Consider the following 14,998-nt stretch of genomic DNA (forward strand, 5'->3'; position numbering starts at 1 on the left):
AATATATTTTCGAAGATCATTTCCACACAATATAAAGATCGTCCAAATTGTGAATATAATGCAAAAGGGCCTATTGATCACTAAGATGAATAGAAAGGATTTTGTTAACTTTTGATATTTCAAAATCAAAGCAAACATAATATTAACTTTGCAAAGCTTTACATAAATATGTAGCAATGTCACTTAAAACAAATTAGTAACCACCAGATATTGATCCAACTTCCATCTTGATACCAACCTTAGCAAACAGTTTCCGGTTACTTAACTACAAGAAAATTGTAATCAGCGGGCTGGTAGATTCGCTTTTAAACATAAATCGTAAAAAAGGCAAGTTGCGGTTTCGCTCGCCTTCATTCTTGTAAATAATAAATTCGGCCTCGTTAAAAGAAAGGTAAACTGAATACTTTACAACGGATTAGTGGTGTTTATAAATAATTTCGCTAAAATGGAGCCTACAATATTCTCCCGGGTTCCCCCTAATTAATTATTTGTTTTTATATAGATATTTCAGTATATCTTAGTTATTTCTGTTTCCTTTACCAATTTATTTTGGCAGTGATGAGGATAACGTTATCCCGTGCAAGTTAATATTTGAATTTAGAGTAAAATTTATTTAAGGCTGATTTGCCTCTGTCTTCCATTTCAGGATTACTTTAAATATAACTGAATTATGTCAAAATTCAAAAAATAATACTACGGGAGATGGAATAATTATCTTGAGGAGGAATTATTGGTTAATTGGGAGGGGATACTCAATAAATATAACATTGGGGCTGAGAAGTTCCGGGACCAGTTGATGACGATCATTTTGATTCCGGAGTGATGTGATGGATCCATGTTTCATCGTCACATATTCATGCAAAAATTCCGGTTTATTACGTTTAAACATATCTAATGCATAATTATTAACATGTTTTTATTTTTGGTCGACAGTAATTAAACGCGGCACCAGAGCTTTGAACAGAGCTTTTTCATAGTCTAATTCTCGTGCAATATAAAACCAACACGTTCTTTTGATATCTTTACGATATTAGGTAACTCACGCAACTTCACTTCGGATTTTTTTGATGTTTCTTGGTGTTACCAACGCCAACGTTTGAAGTCAGGAAACAAAAACAAAAAAAAAGAATGTTTTATTGTTCTTTCTGATTATTCTGAAATATATATGATATGATATTCTGAAAGCGGAGTCCTTATAACACCATTCTAGTCATTGCTTCGCTTGAATAAACTTTTTTACCTCAAGAAGCTCTGTAAAATTAAAAACGAAACTGTTTTGATCCATTGTTTTGAAGATAACAAAGGTAGTATCAAAACTAGCATAATAACTCACAAACTTGAGCAGATTATCATGAAATTTTAACAGCTTTCTTTTGAAGATTAGCACTAACTGAAAAAGCGGGGAATGCAATAAATATGCTTTTATCAAAAGTTTAAATCTGTCAAGTGTTTACCTAAATGGACAAATTGATATTGACAACTACGATTTTTATACATAAGTTATTCGCGCCACTATTTGGTGGTGATCCTATTTTCTATTTAATAAAGTAGATTGAAATGGTGACACAGACAGAAGCCACTAGGTATTAGTTTAAGGGTTTCACATAGTACTATAACCGGTATGAATGAGAAATAAGAAGCTGGTTAAAAATCATTAATTTCGCGTTAAGACTTTTAAACAATTGAGAAAACTATATAATAATGTCTTTCAGTGAGCTGACTCTGTTAAATTTCTATTAAATAAACAGTTTTTTGAAAATGTGGTATTCATTCATTAGACTGCAACATGTTTCCTACACATTTATTTACTACCTGGAACTAAAGAGACATATTTATTCCAAAAACAAACATCACCATTTGTATATTTAAGAAAATTATTTTTCGTAAAATTATCAAAAAACACAACAAAATCTGGAAAATTATCACCAGTGAGTTATTTTCAACTATTAACAATGTATCTTCCAAATATTGTTTGATCTTCATAGCCATCTGTATAGTGTAAGAAGTTTTATCAATGCTTTGAGCCATGTTTAAAAAAGGTTTCAGATATGAAACGATTTTCTGAAAAAGCTATAAGGCAAACGAGATAAGAGAAAGGAAGTTCAGAAGAAGATATAGCTGCAATAAAGCTCTACCAGAAAATACTTAAAATATTGCTGAATAAAAAGGACAAATCTTTGCAATCTCTTATAATACAATAGCGAAAGTAAAGTGTAGTTTTTGACAAAACAAAGCACAGTTTATCGAAATATTTTAGAGACTTTAACAACACAAGTATGTACGACTTTCGACCTGAGCAACCAAAAGCTGTGTATTATGTAAATTAGGGGTTTAATTCGAATCAACAGACCTTTTTTTAAAATTAATTTTAGTTATTGAAATATTAAATGAATTCATTGATTCATGATTTTTTATGATTTTTTATCAAGGATGTTATATATTTATTGAGTCTTTTATACTGCTTATTACCTCTTTCAGGCATTAGAATCCAACAATAATCGGTCATCATATTCTATCTCATGTAGAAAATCATTTCTATCGCCTTTTGGTGTTTACTATATCTTATTGTAGCAGCTCTGCTTGTATTGTCTCTCGTGCCTTCCGAGTTTTATGGAATAAAATCAAGATGTAAAAGTAGAAAATGTAATCTGAAATACAATGGAGCTTCAAACTTGAGGTTAACTTGCAAGGAATTATCGATTACCTCTTTGTAATCCGTTGATTTATGGTTGTCGAGAAAGTTTTGAACAAGGCTGTAAAACGATGCACTTGCTGTTGCTTCATCAAGACGTCAAACATTTTGTAAATTTTTCTTAATAAATTTAATGATTTATTAAATATAAATGATATGAAATTGGTTTCATTGCTCGTCGGTGAGGACTTGAGGTTCTAAATAATTTTTTATACTTGTACCATTAAACTGTCAATTGATTATTGTTCGTACCTGAAACTGTCTTCCATACTGATAATATATAATTATATATACACTCTGTTATTCTATACTGTGCTGTTTTTTACATTTGTACCGACAACCGAAAAAAGAACACATTTTCATTAAGCATAGCTTCATTCTACATGCATTATAAGATAATTTAGGTACTCATAGCTTCTCAATATTTACTCTAGCAAAACCAGTTCTGGTAATAAGCACATTTTAGTTGCACTGTCGTGATTTTTCAACATTTACACTTTGACTCGACTTTGCAACATTGTTTGTATCTGCATTTTAGCATGTTTCGAGGCACATTTACAGTACAAAAATAAGTTCCAAATGATGTTTAATTCAACCTCGTCAGCTGTCAGGCATTATAAGAGTACAGTACTGCCACTATGCACAAACCCGAAAACTAAAATCAATAAAATCTTAACTCTCTAGTTGAAGATCTGACTTCAGGACATTAAATAACGTTAAGAATCGTTTTCATCTGCTAGGGTTCAAAATTAGACCCGAATTTGGAATGATACTCATTTTTACATATCTCTCAGAATATGTCACATGATTTTAGTCAATCTTAATTTATAAAAATGCTACTCAAAAATATTACCAAAAAATAATTACTATAATTAACATACAATTTAACAAAATAATGAAGTTGACAAACAAAGAAAATAATTGCCGTGCTGTTGTGCTCATTAAACGTAAAAATAAAAGTAATTAAGACACTACGTAACTACTGAAAAATTTTATAAAACAAAATATTTAATATTAAATATCTAAAGTTTCATTTATTACTATTTCATTTTAATTAATGAGCAAGTCTCCTTTCTTGTAAGATGGTACAATCTTTGAGCAAATTAAACGCTCTTAAACTAGGGAAGTTGTAAAATATATTTTATGAATACCGTCAGCACCTAAGGCATGTTTAATTTTACGGGTATCCTTTATACACTTATAGTTTCATTTAGTTTAGAAAATTAAAATGCAACGTTTCGAATAAACTTTTATGTTTGTTTTCGAAACAAGTTCGAATCAAGCAAGAAAATATATAATTTGCTTTATGAGCAAAGTCATTATATAATGTACCTAATTATTATTAAACTGTAGAAAAATATATAATTAAAATTATATGGATATATATAATAATAGGTAGGTGGATAATAACTTCGATTTTATCGTACATATTAAAAACGAATATTTTCATGTATAATAAAATTTTCTATGGAATCTTTTTACCTTGCACATTTTTTGTAATTCTGCCTCTCTAGAAACTTTAATATATGTGGTTAAAATTGGATAAATTGAACCAATAATGATAAGTCAATAATAATAATAAAATCTTGCTTGGTTGGCGCAGTGGTAAATGCGACAGGACGATCCAACTACTGTTGCGATAGACGCGGGTTGGAGTTCTTCTGGGGCGTGGTCGTAAATATATGTTTGTAATTGTTTTATATTTGTGATTGTCCTAGGCGAGAGTTGAAAATCCTACAAGGAAAATGATCCCAGCCATGCCAGTAACCAGGCTGGGTAAGACCGGATGTCTTCTGTTATGATTTCTAAGTAAGTATTTCGCCAGTCCGTAGATAAATCCCTAGTTGGTAAAAGGAGACTTTAAAATATAGAACAAAAAATGAAAAGGAAATAAAAAAACTTCGTGTACTTTGTTTAAGAACTGTTTAAGTTGGTACTGTATTTTGGCCAATATACATTGTTGATTAAAATACAAGATCACTTATTTACATTATGAACTATAAAATGGGTCAGCGATTTGGATGGCTCTTGATTATAGTGGTTTTCTAAATTTTTAAATAATTGGTCTTAGATTTTAGTAGAATTAAAGCAGATAACTGAATAAATCGCTATTTTCAGTCAAATACCAATTAGAAAGTGCTGGGTGACACCAATCAAAAGGTGTTATTGATTTCACTTAACGTTTCCTGTGCTTTCTGATATCAAAATATTCATAGTTTAAATGGTATTTGTGCTACTAACGAGAATAAAAGCTATAAAGGCAAAAACTGATGTGGGACTTATAAAAGCATCAGTAAAACTCTTGACAAATTAATAATTACAGGTAGTTTAGAGAGTAGCTATCAAATGTCATATTTGCTAATACAAATCAAGATAATATCAATGGCAAACCTAATAGAAACTTTTTAGAACGATAATTTTTAGATACAAATGTAATACAAAAAAGTTTAAATTGCATACACCTACATCTTGTAAGCTTCAATGCAATAAATTACCTATATTCAAGCTATATCAGTTGGCTCTTGCCTTAGGATGAAAATACACAATTTGTTTGGACTTATTACTGTTGTATAATTACATTAAGGAACCTTACACCATCTATACGTATTAGAATATTTAATTATAACAAAAATTTTAATTAAAATAATGTATAAATAAGTCTTATATAAAGTAAAAGTAAAGTCTTAATAAAAAACAGTAAGAACATATTATTTTCGAAACATTTTAGAGGAGGTAAAAATAAAAATACGGCATTTTTATATTATATTCATTTATATGTTTTAAAATTTAATTTTAATTTTAATTTTAAATTATAAATTAGAGGATATGAAATAATATAAAAATATGAGGATAGAAAAGGAGGTTCATTACCTTAACAATGCCATAAACTACTTACTAAATTACCACATATTTGAATATTCTATACTACAAATATTATATACAAATTAAGTTTTATAACAACTTTCTTGTAGATACAGTCCTTTATACTTCTCACACTAATTACTAATTAATTACAATACAATAAAAGTTGCAATAGAAATTTTCCAAATAAAGGCAAGCTTAATATATTTCATGGAAAAAGGGGTTACCGACTAAAAAACACCACCATAATTAATGAAATCAAGAACTCAAGTACCTAAAAACTTAATATTGTTAATATTTTGTGTTTTATTTTAGTATATATATCAACCTTTCAACGATTTTCTTTTATCTCTGCTTAGGTCTATTTTTCTCTTCCTTGATATTTTGATTCCAGATTACTTTTCCGTATCAACAAATCATACAGCTGTAGCAAGTACAATCCTTTTCTAAATAGCTACCTTTTAAGGATTAATGGTATGCAATATTATCCTGCACCTCTGCAAAGCCTATAAAGTGGACGATTAATTGAAATTCCTTGAATATATAATTCCTCATTACCTTGGCAAAATTCAATTGGCGAATATTATTCTGGGATTCATATTGGCTACTTGTATTTGCTTCAATACTGAGTCTTAACATTCTTAACAAAAAATACTTATATAGACAGACCCAAATTAATTTCTTGCCTGTATCCCTTCTTGACTCATCATACGCTACCTAACATTCATTCGTAAGATAATAATCATATTAATAGCTTTATGGAAAATACTACCTTGATGATAACTCCTTACACAGTGGTATATAAGCTTCTTGACTTCTTATTTTCTAAGAAATTCTTTAAGCAATTTTTTTTCTTTTGTCGTCCTGTGGTTTTCAACTTTCAGAACCTCACAAATTCTTAAAATATAGATTAGATTGTTTAACATCTATATTATGGATCCGACAAAGATGATGCCAAAATTCAATATGTATGGATACTAAAATCATTAAATTGGAGACACAGAGAAGGCAAGATCCTTCTTGTTATCGGCTTTAGTTGTGCAGCAACCTCATGGTGAAATCTTTCTTTCTCTTGCTACCAAGTATGTCATATTACAAACTTGACATGTTAATTTACTTTCACTGCAAAATTTAAGTAATTTTCTTGATTTATACTTTTTGTAATAACTGAAACTAAACCTGAAATGTTAAACTAAAAGGCCTTCTTTTTAAGTAAGAAGGAACATCACAATATAACTTTTAAAATGCCGTATCAAACGCTTTCATAGTTAAACAAATAAATGTCCAACGTTTAATCAAAACAATACGGTACATCACCATTTCTTTTGAGTAACGCTTGGCTTGCAATACCGTGATGCAGTTTTTCCAAATCTAAGGGCAAGACTATATATTGTATTAAATACTAAAGCAATGTATCTACTCCATTATTATTTAGTTTCGAAACAAAATATAATGAATGTCAGAAAGTCTTCTTAAATATATTATTTTTCTAAAATAAAATACACCCATAAAGCAAATAGCCTAGCTGTAAATTTGGCAATATGGACTTTGACATTTCGGTTTGCGGCAGGTAGATTGCTCCGATGAATATAAGAAAAGTTCCGAAAGTAGCTGAATCTCCGGACCACGATGATTTTTAATGTGTACTTACAAACCTTCCAGTTGGACCAAAACAACTACATCATACTACGTTTCTTTCAAAACCAGTTCCTTTGTTAAATATTAAATTGCCATAACATAGTTTTTCTGAATTAGTCATTAAATTTTTTGTAAATAAATTTCGAACAAAATGAAATGAAATTTTAAAGACCTATATTACTTTTATATCCGTATAATATACAACTATAATAAATATTGAATTTTGTATTATAAAATTGAACAAGAATGTACTTGATGTTATATAATATGTAGAGGGAAATATAAAAGAGCTGCAGAAAAACTTTTATTCACATGAAGAATGCACTTTGCTTCTCCACGATTATACGTATTGTAATATTTGCCTGGAAAATATCGTCATGCATATATCAAGTATTTAAGCTTGTCGGGTCGCCCGTTTTTACACCGCCTCGGCTTCAGGATCCTCCGATCTGCACCCCCCATTTGTCCCGGCAAAAATCGTTCAAACGACGAAAAACGGTTTTCCGTACTAAATTCGGTTTTCCAATATAAAGAGGTGTTTTCAAAGTAAACACTGACGAAATTTAATTGCGCGTTTTTTTGTCTCCTCGTCGTACCCAGCGTTGTAGGAAGCGGGGGAAACCTTGTAACCATTATCGCGGGACAGAATCGAAAATTTCAACAAGCAGATTATGGAAATGTAAATTCTTAGCATTTTTACGACCCTCCTCGGTGCTATTATTCTATTATTAGATTGATTACTTAAAAATACGAAGCCCTATAACGGGCGTTTTATCGAGAATAGATTTCATTTGTCAAATATTCTTATTGTTAGCGGAATGTAATTTTTTATCATTCGAATTTCATTTTCTTTGTTCTCATTATTTGTTAAATTATTAATACGTTTTTAATGATATAATAGTGAATATTAAGTGCGATATTTTTAATCGTTCAAAAAACCTCTTCTCTATTTTCTAATAAGATTAACTTTTCTCTTGTAAGTAACATTATAATTCACAGTAATCTGCATTTATTACTCCGTTTGGCCACAAAAATATCGTGATAGAATCTTTCTTCATGCTTGTCATTGACCGTTTTTAAAATCTATCGAAAAATTAACATTAACGAAAAACAACAAAAAAGAGGAGAAAGAGTTGTAAGTTCTTTTCTAGATAACTTTGTAAAACTGTCTTGTATACGGATGCGAAGTCATCTGTCATTTAGTTACTGTTTAGAGTAGTTGATTTCGTTATTTCATCTGAAATGTGTATTTCAATTTTTGTGATGGATAAAAGTAGTGTTGGGAACTATCGACTGAAATTGACCATCGACCGTTTAGTAATTGACTACTTTTTGCTATCGACTGTTTTCAGTCGCTATTTTCGGTCCGACTTATTTTGTTACTATTTGCTATCGACTGCTTCGGTCGTGTACTTTTAGTTACTATTTTTGGTTCTACTAGTTTCATTCCATTGATTTTTAACGCTCTGACTTTGTCGTGTCAATAATGGGTAATATTTCGATTACCCTTTCGCTTTTTCTTAAAAAATATGTCCGTTCAATAATAAATAAAGCATTTACTTTATTTAAAACAGCTTTAGTAATTATTGTGCGATCATTTTTAATTATGTCATGAATTTGTTTTTTTTCTATGATTAGGTATATGTTTAATACATTTGTGGGGTATTATTCGATTTCATAGAAAAATTCCATTCCTTTTTACAGATCCATAGAACATTCAAATATAAAGGAAATTCTACTTCCTTTAAAATGAAATTATTAATTGCATTTTAATAGTATTCAGTAATAACTTTTTTCCTTTTTTTTCTTTAAAGCTAGTGCGTGAAAGGATATGTATATCTCCGTCTCGCTTCTACTACTTTTGTGAAATATAAGAACGTATAAAGTTAACTGCTTCAAGCAATTATCTCCGTCCTTTCTTCTCTCACAATTTATACCATAAAGGTTTCGGTCATATTCGTCTGACATCACAAATTGAATAAAACAGTCGAACCGTGCCTAAAAATAGTAATTACAATTTTCAGTTGCTAGTTTTTTGTCTATCGACTCTTTCGACTGTTTTGCGACTATCGACTGTTTCGACTGTTTTCAATCGATAGTTTCCAACTCTAGATAAAGTTATGGTGCTGCTCAGACAGGTCCCTGTCTCATTTATCGGACCAAGTAGTAATAAGAAGAAGCAATATATGGAAAATACTGCGAGTGTGGTAGTACTTTCTATTTTGATATATCTAAGTATGTTTACACCGGTTTCCCAATATGTGGTCGAGCGTTTCTTACACAGTGCATAGTTTCTCGCTCAATCCATTTAATTGTAGTCGACAGCGATCCCCATTAATGGCTTTACTATGCTAGCAGCTCATATTATACCACACCAAGTTGATCCTACCAAATACAGATAATTAGTTTGGAGCCATGGATATTCGGCTTTGCCTTTCATGTTCATTCAGAACCAGACGGTCCCCATGATTATTTATTTTGGATTATCATAACAGATCCAGCTTTCATCACTAGTCACTAGTCAATCAACACGATAGAAAATACACACCTTTCTAATATCTCTTGACTTTATTTAATTCATCGGCATAAAATATCCAAGATTTTGATCATTGACTCGGTTGCAGACACTTTGAACACACTGCCGGCTTGGTTTTTGCAATAAACGCAGTAAAGGCGACAGGATGGTCATCCTACTATTATGGTTGTCACGGGTTTATAATCCTGCTGGGGCATGGTCGTAAATTTATATTTGTGATTGTTCTGAGGCAAAAGTATAAAATCTGACAAGGATTAATTTTCCTTGTCAGATGTATCTATTTCCAGTTATGCAAGTAACCAGGCTGAGTGCGACCGAATATCTACTGGAATGACCTCCAAGTTGGCCATTGGCCAGTTAAACCCCCCAAACTTACGTTAAATAGTAAGCCAGTCAGTATAAACCCTAGTTGATAAAATGGGAGCTCTAAAATAACTAATTAGCTCATAAAAACGTTAATAACAAGTTAATTTCCTTTATATCCATAGTTTTAAGGCATTGCATGTTTTTTGTTTTTGATATCATTGTAGACCTACTGATGTCTGTTAACAGGTTAACAGACATCAGTATTATGTCACTAATTAGTCTGGGTAAGGGCAGATGTCCTCTGGTCCCTAAGTTAATGCCGAAGACCGTAGTTAATTGATACACTTTAAGCGTTTCAGTCACTAAAACAATAAGAGAATTAAAAACTAACAGCAATAAACATAAAATTATATCATATATAATATTGTTTTATCTGATTATTATAATAACATATATATGTATTGAAATGGAATTAAGTTTTTGTTATTAATATATAGAAAAGAAGTTAACAAATATTACCTATTTTTTAGCTGTTATATAAATATAAAATCAACCTTTGAGGAAACTGTCAAATTCTCAATAATAAATTTGTGTTGAAGACACTGAACACTGCTGCTTTTTCGTATCGTTTTGTTTTTGGAGATATTTGATAAGAATGAAAATGGAAAAATTCATATAAGTAGAGTTTCACAAGTTCTTAAAAATAGTTATTCAGAATAGTTATTAAGAAAGCCAGCCATTATTAATGTTTGTAACACCAAAAATGCTAAAAATACAGTTAAAATGATATTGTAAATTATCAAGAAAATGTGTTGGTTATACTTTAATCAAAAAACAATCTGTAATATTAAGTAAATATTAATTTTATTAAGAACAATGGAGCGTTGAATTTATATATTTAAATAATATAAACACATATTAAAAACCAATTATTGTTTTATATTAAAATAATTTTTTACTTCTTCTACACACGCATGATCTTCCTTTAAGAAGATCATCCATCTTTGAGCAGAATACTTTTTCTCTTTCTTCTATATTACTGACCTCAAATACGAATATAGCGTATCATCAGCGAATAGATCGATCCGGATCAGATCAGAGCCGTTTGCAGCATCATATTGAATGGTCATTGGATGCACTACTATTGAAAAGCATTGTAATCAATAATATCAGCTTTATTAGCCTGGTTTTATGCTTTTGCGTAATTCAAAAATGCTTTACTTTTGAAATTATTGAATCATATTTTAAAAATGACAAAATAATTCACAAAACTATCCTATAAATAGGAAATCCGTTAAAAATATTAAAGTATAAAAGTCATTAAAACTTTCTGATGGCGCCTTTAATAACATTAAATTTGAAATTTAGGGGTTTGGCAACTTTCGAGGTAAATTACTTCGCGAGAAAAGTTGATTACGACATCGCCATATTAAAAATTAATTATCCTAAGATACTGAAACCGTCAACCCTTTTGTCATTCGCATACAATTAAAGGTCTAGACGCCGCTATTAATTTAAGTTGTTCCATTCTATCTACAAATTTCAAATTGATAATTAATAAGGTCACGAAGTTGCAAGTTATATGTCTAAGGCTGGTGACGAAAAATGTTAGAATTGTCGCTGTAATCATTATTCTCTTTATTTTTCTGAATGTACAAGTTAATATATTTTGTTATAGTATAATTTCTAATTTTTGTTTAGAATTACTAAGTTTTTCTTGCATAAAACTTTCTGCAAAAATTGGAAATACATTAGTATATCATTAGAAAATGTTACTGTGTTAATTGTTGAGATTTGGGAGAGAAAACAAGGTTGTAAATTAAATTCAATGTATTTTCTCTCTTCTTTGAGTAAATTAATACCCAAAGACGAGTTGTTTAATTAATAATAAAAAAATGTATATATACATATAAAGATATTAATTAATACGTTATGGGAAAAGGATTATTATTCAGATCGAATGTACTTACTGAGAACTGGTCTGGGCTTGGCTATTATAGAAAAAAATTCTGGTTGCGCTTGGTTGGATGCGCTTTACATTATTCTGTTCAATTCTTGTAAAAATATTATTTCAATGTTGTCTTCATGATTAGTACTTTTCACAATTCTTATTTCAATTCTTTCTTCAATCAATTCAACTCAATACCTTCTTCAATCAATTCAATCTCTTCTTCAATTAATTCAATAATTTCTTCTTCTCCATTCTCAACAACACTCAATAATACTTTCTTCTTCACATTTAAACTCTTTCCCTCGTCCTCGATGGATAGCTTTATCGCTGAAGCGCTTCCCTCGGGTTCTTGGTGGTGGTGGACAAGGCTGGTCCAAGAAACCCTTTTCTTTTCCCAATTCGCTGAGAATATTGGGGTGGGAAACACTCTTCCAGCTAGGAACTTCTCACGCTGATTAAACATGTGCGTTTTGGACTCTTGAGGAATTCCCAAAAATCTCACGATTTTGGGTCTTCTTGATATTTATCGTTATAGGCATCATAAGGAGTCCTCTATCAGGTCTAACTTCTGACACGTTTCGTCTAGCCTCGGTATGTAAACCCCCGTTATCCGAGACACTCGACAACGAGCCGATGGGTTTACTCTTTGGTTGGCTAATTTCACCAGGCGTTCAATACAATGCCATGCTATATTTTGTATCAAGCCATAATTCTTTTCCCATGGCATATATTAGGAACATCAGTTAAAGGTCTAATAAATTAGACCCGTAACTATATAACCGAAATAATTTTACAATTAACGTACACTTAAATTTACACGACTGCCCCAAATATAAATAATTAAATTCACGTCGCAACAGTAATATTTTCCGATGACATTGCTATAATTGCTATTATAGACAATAGGGAATAAGCAACCAAATAATATGCAAGTAATATCAATAGCTGGACCCAGATATGGAAAATAAAGGCCAACAAGGGTAAATCAAAACATTTTGATTACATCTACAATTAAACTGTTCATATATCAATAAATGTATTGTTATTCGTATTATCATTAGCCCATACATACAGTAACAATTATCTAAGTACCTTGGAAGAAATCATGATGTAAAACTTGTGAGCATACCTAAAAGAAGAAAAAAATCAAATTTAAATACAATAAATTACCAATACATTAGTATGGTTATTGTTAATAGTTAAATTAGTTGTACAAATACATACTAAAACCGAAATGAACCTATTGAATTCAGTTATAATAATATTCTGTAAGAAGTAACATCAATATAATACAAGTATTTCAAAATAAATTCTTGAAAAGTATTGTGGATGTATCCATATATTATAGTTAACGCCGTGCTGTTAAGTGCCGCATCTCTTGTATTACATTGAACTAGAAAGCAGAGTAAAAAGAATCAAACCATTAGATCTTGTTTGGTTGTGTAGCGAAATTTACTAAATAAAACTGAAAAAGTACTACTAGCTTTTGTCTCATTTTATTTTAATAGAGGCGAAATAAGGGCCGTTGGGTATTCCTAGATAAGTACCTAATTATAAGTCGCTGTAGAAAAACTGTCGTTACAAGTCAATTGAAAAGCCCCCGGCCTGACACATAGATGGCGCTATTGGAATTAAATCCATATATTTTTTAAGCTCGCCCTAACCTTCAAAAGATGCGTGTATAAATTTTTTGTTTTTGTTTTGTTGTTGTGAAAAAAATGGATAAAAAATTTCGCGTGTTGATAATATATTGCTTTTTGAAGGGAAACGATACAGTTGAAGCATAAACTTGGCTTAATGCCGAATTTCCGGACACTGCCCCAAGAAAATCAACTATCAAGGATTGGTATGCTAAGTTTAGACGTAGTGAAAGGAGCACTGAAGGCGGTGAATGCAGTGGACTCCCAAAAGAGATTGTTACCGACGAAAACTATGTGAATTAAAAAATCGACAAAATGATTTTGAATGACCGATGATTGAATTTGAATTGAATGAAATAGCAGATACTCTAAAGATATCAACTGAACGTTTACATTCTATCATTTACGAATATTTGGGTATGGAAAAGTTCTGTGCAAAGTAAGTGCCGCGCGAACTCACTTTTGACCAAAAACAACGACGAGTTGATGATTCGGAGCAGTTTGAAGATGATCAAGCGTAATTAACCCGAGTTTTTGCATCGATATGTGACAATGGATGAAACATGTCTAAATCATTTCACTCCAATGTCCAATCGACAGTCATCCGAATTGACTGCACACGATGAACTTGCTCCAAAGCGTGGGAAAACGCAACAATCGGCTGGCAAGCTTGTGGCGTCTGTATTTTGGGATGCGCATGGAATAATTTTCATTAAATACCTTGAAAAGGGAAGCGACTACTTCCTGTTCTCAGATCTCATAAAATGCTACAAAAATGGTATAGAAAATTTGGAGGGTCGCTATAATCAGTCTACCACCCTTCAAGGGAATTATGTTGAACAAAATACTAATTTTGCCAAAAAATGTATTTTACTGTGGTAGGCCGGGGACTTTTCAATAGACCTGTTAATTCTATATTAATAAAAGAAGTAATCCTAGAGTTACTAGTTAAAACGAAAAAAAAATTTTTGAGTTTTGCAAAACAAAAAAAAACAAATGTATTTTGAAAAAAATTTGTAAGGACAATTAAAAAAAAACGAATTTATCATATTGAAAAATAAACAAATATATTATACAAGGTGTTAAACACGTTCGAGGTGGCAGCAGCGACGTGCACTAAACGATAACGAAAATCTGGCAACCCCGACATGTTTATCTGGAATATTCAGAACTGCCACCATCTACTGCCCAAGAGTCTCTTCAGGTAGAACTAGTGCAGCTTCATTCGTATTCGCTATTCGTATTTCATCACAATTTATATTATATCTATAAATATTGGTCACAAAATATAACTATAACTGTTTTATGTCGTCTTACCTCCATTCGCCGAACTATGTAAATTATAAAAAGCAGATTTATTTAAATAAGCTGTG

This window comes from Rhynchophorus ferrugineus, unplaced genomic scaffold (genome assembly GCF_030347505.1).
Source record: "Rhynchophorus ferrugineus isolate W39M unplaced genomic scaffold, kcgeb_rfMv2 rfM2, whole genome shotgun sequence".
NCBI lineage: Eukaryota > Metazoa > Arthropoda > Insecta > Coleoptera > Curculionidae > Rhynchophorus > Rhynchophorus ferrugineus.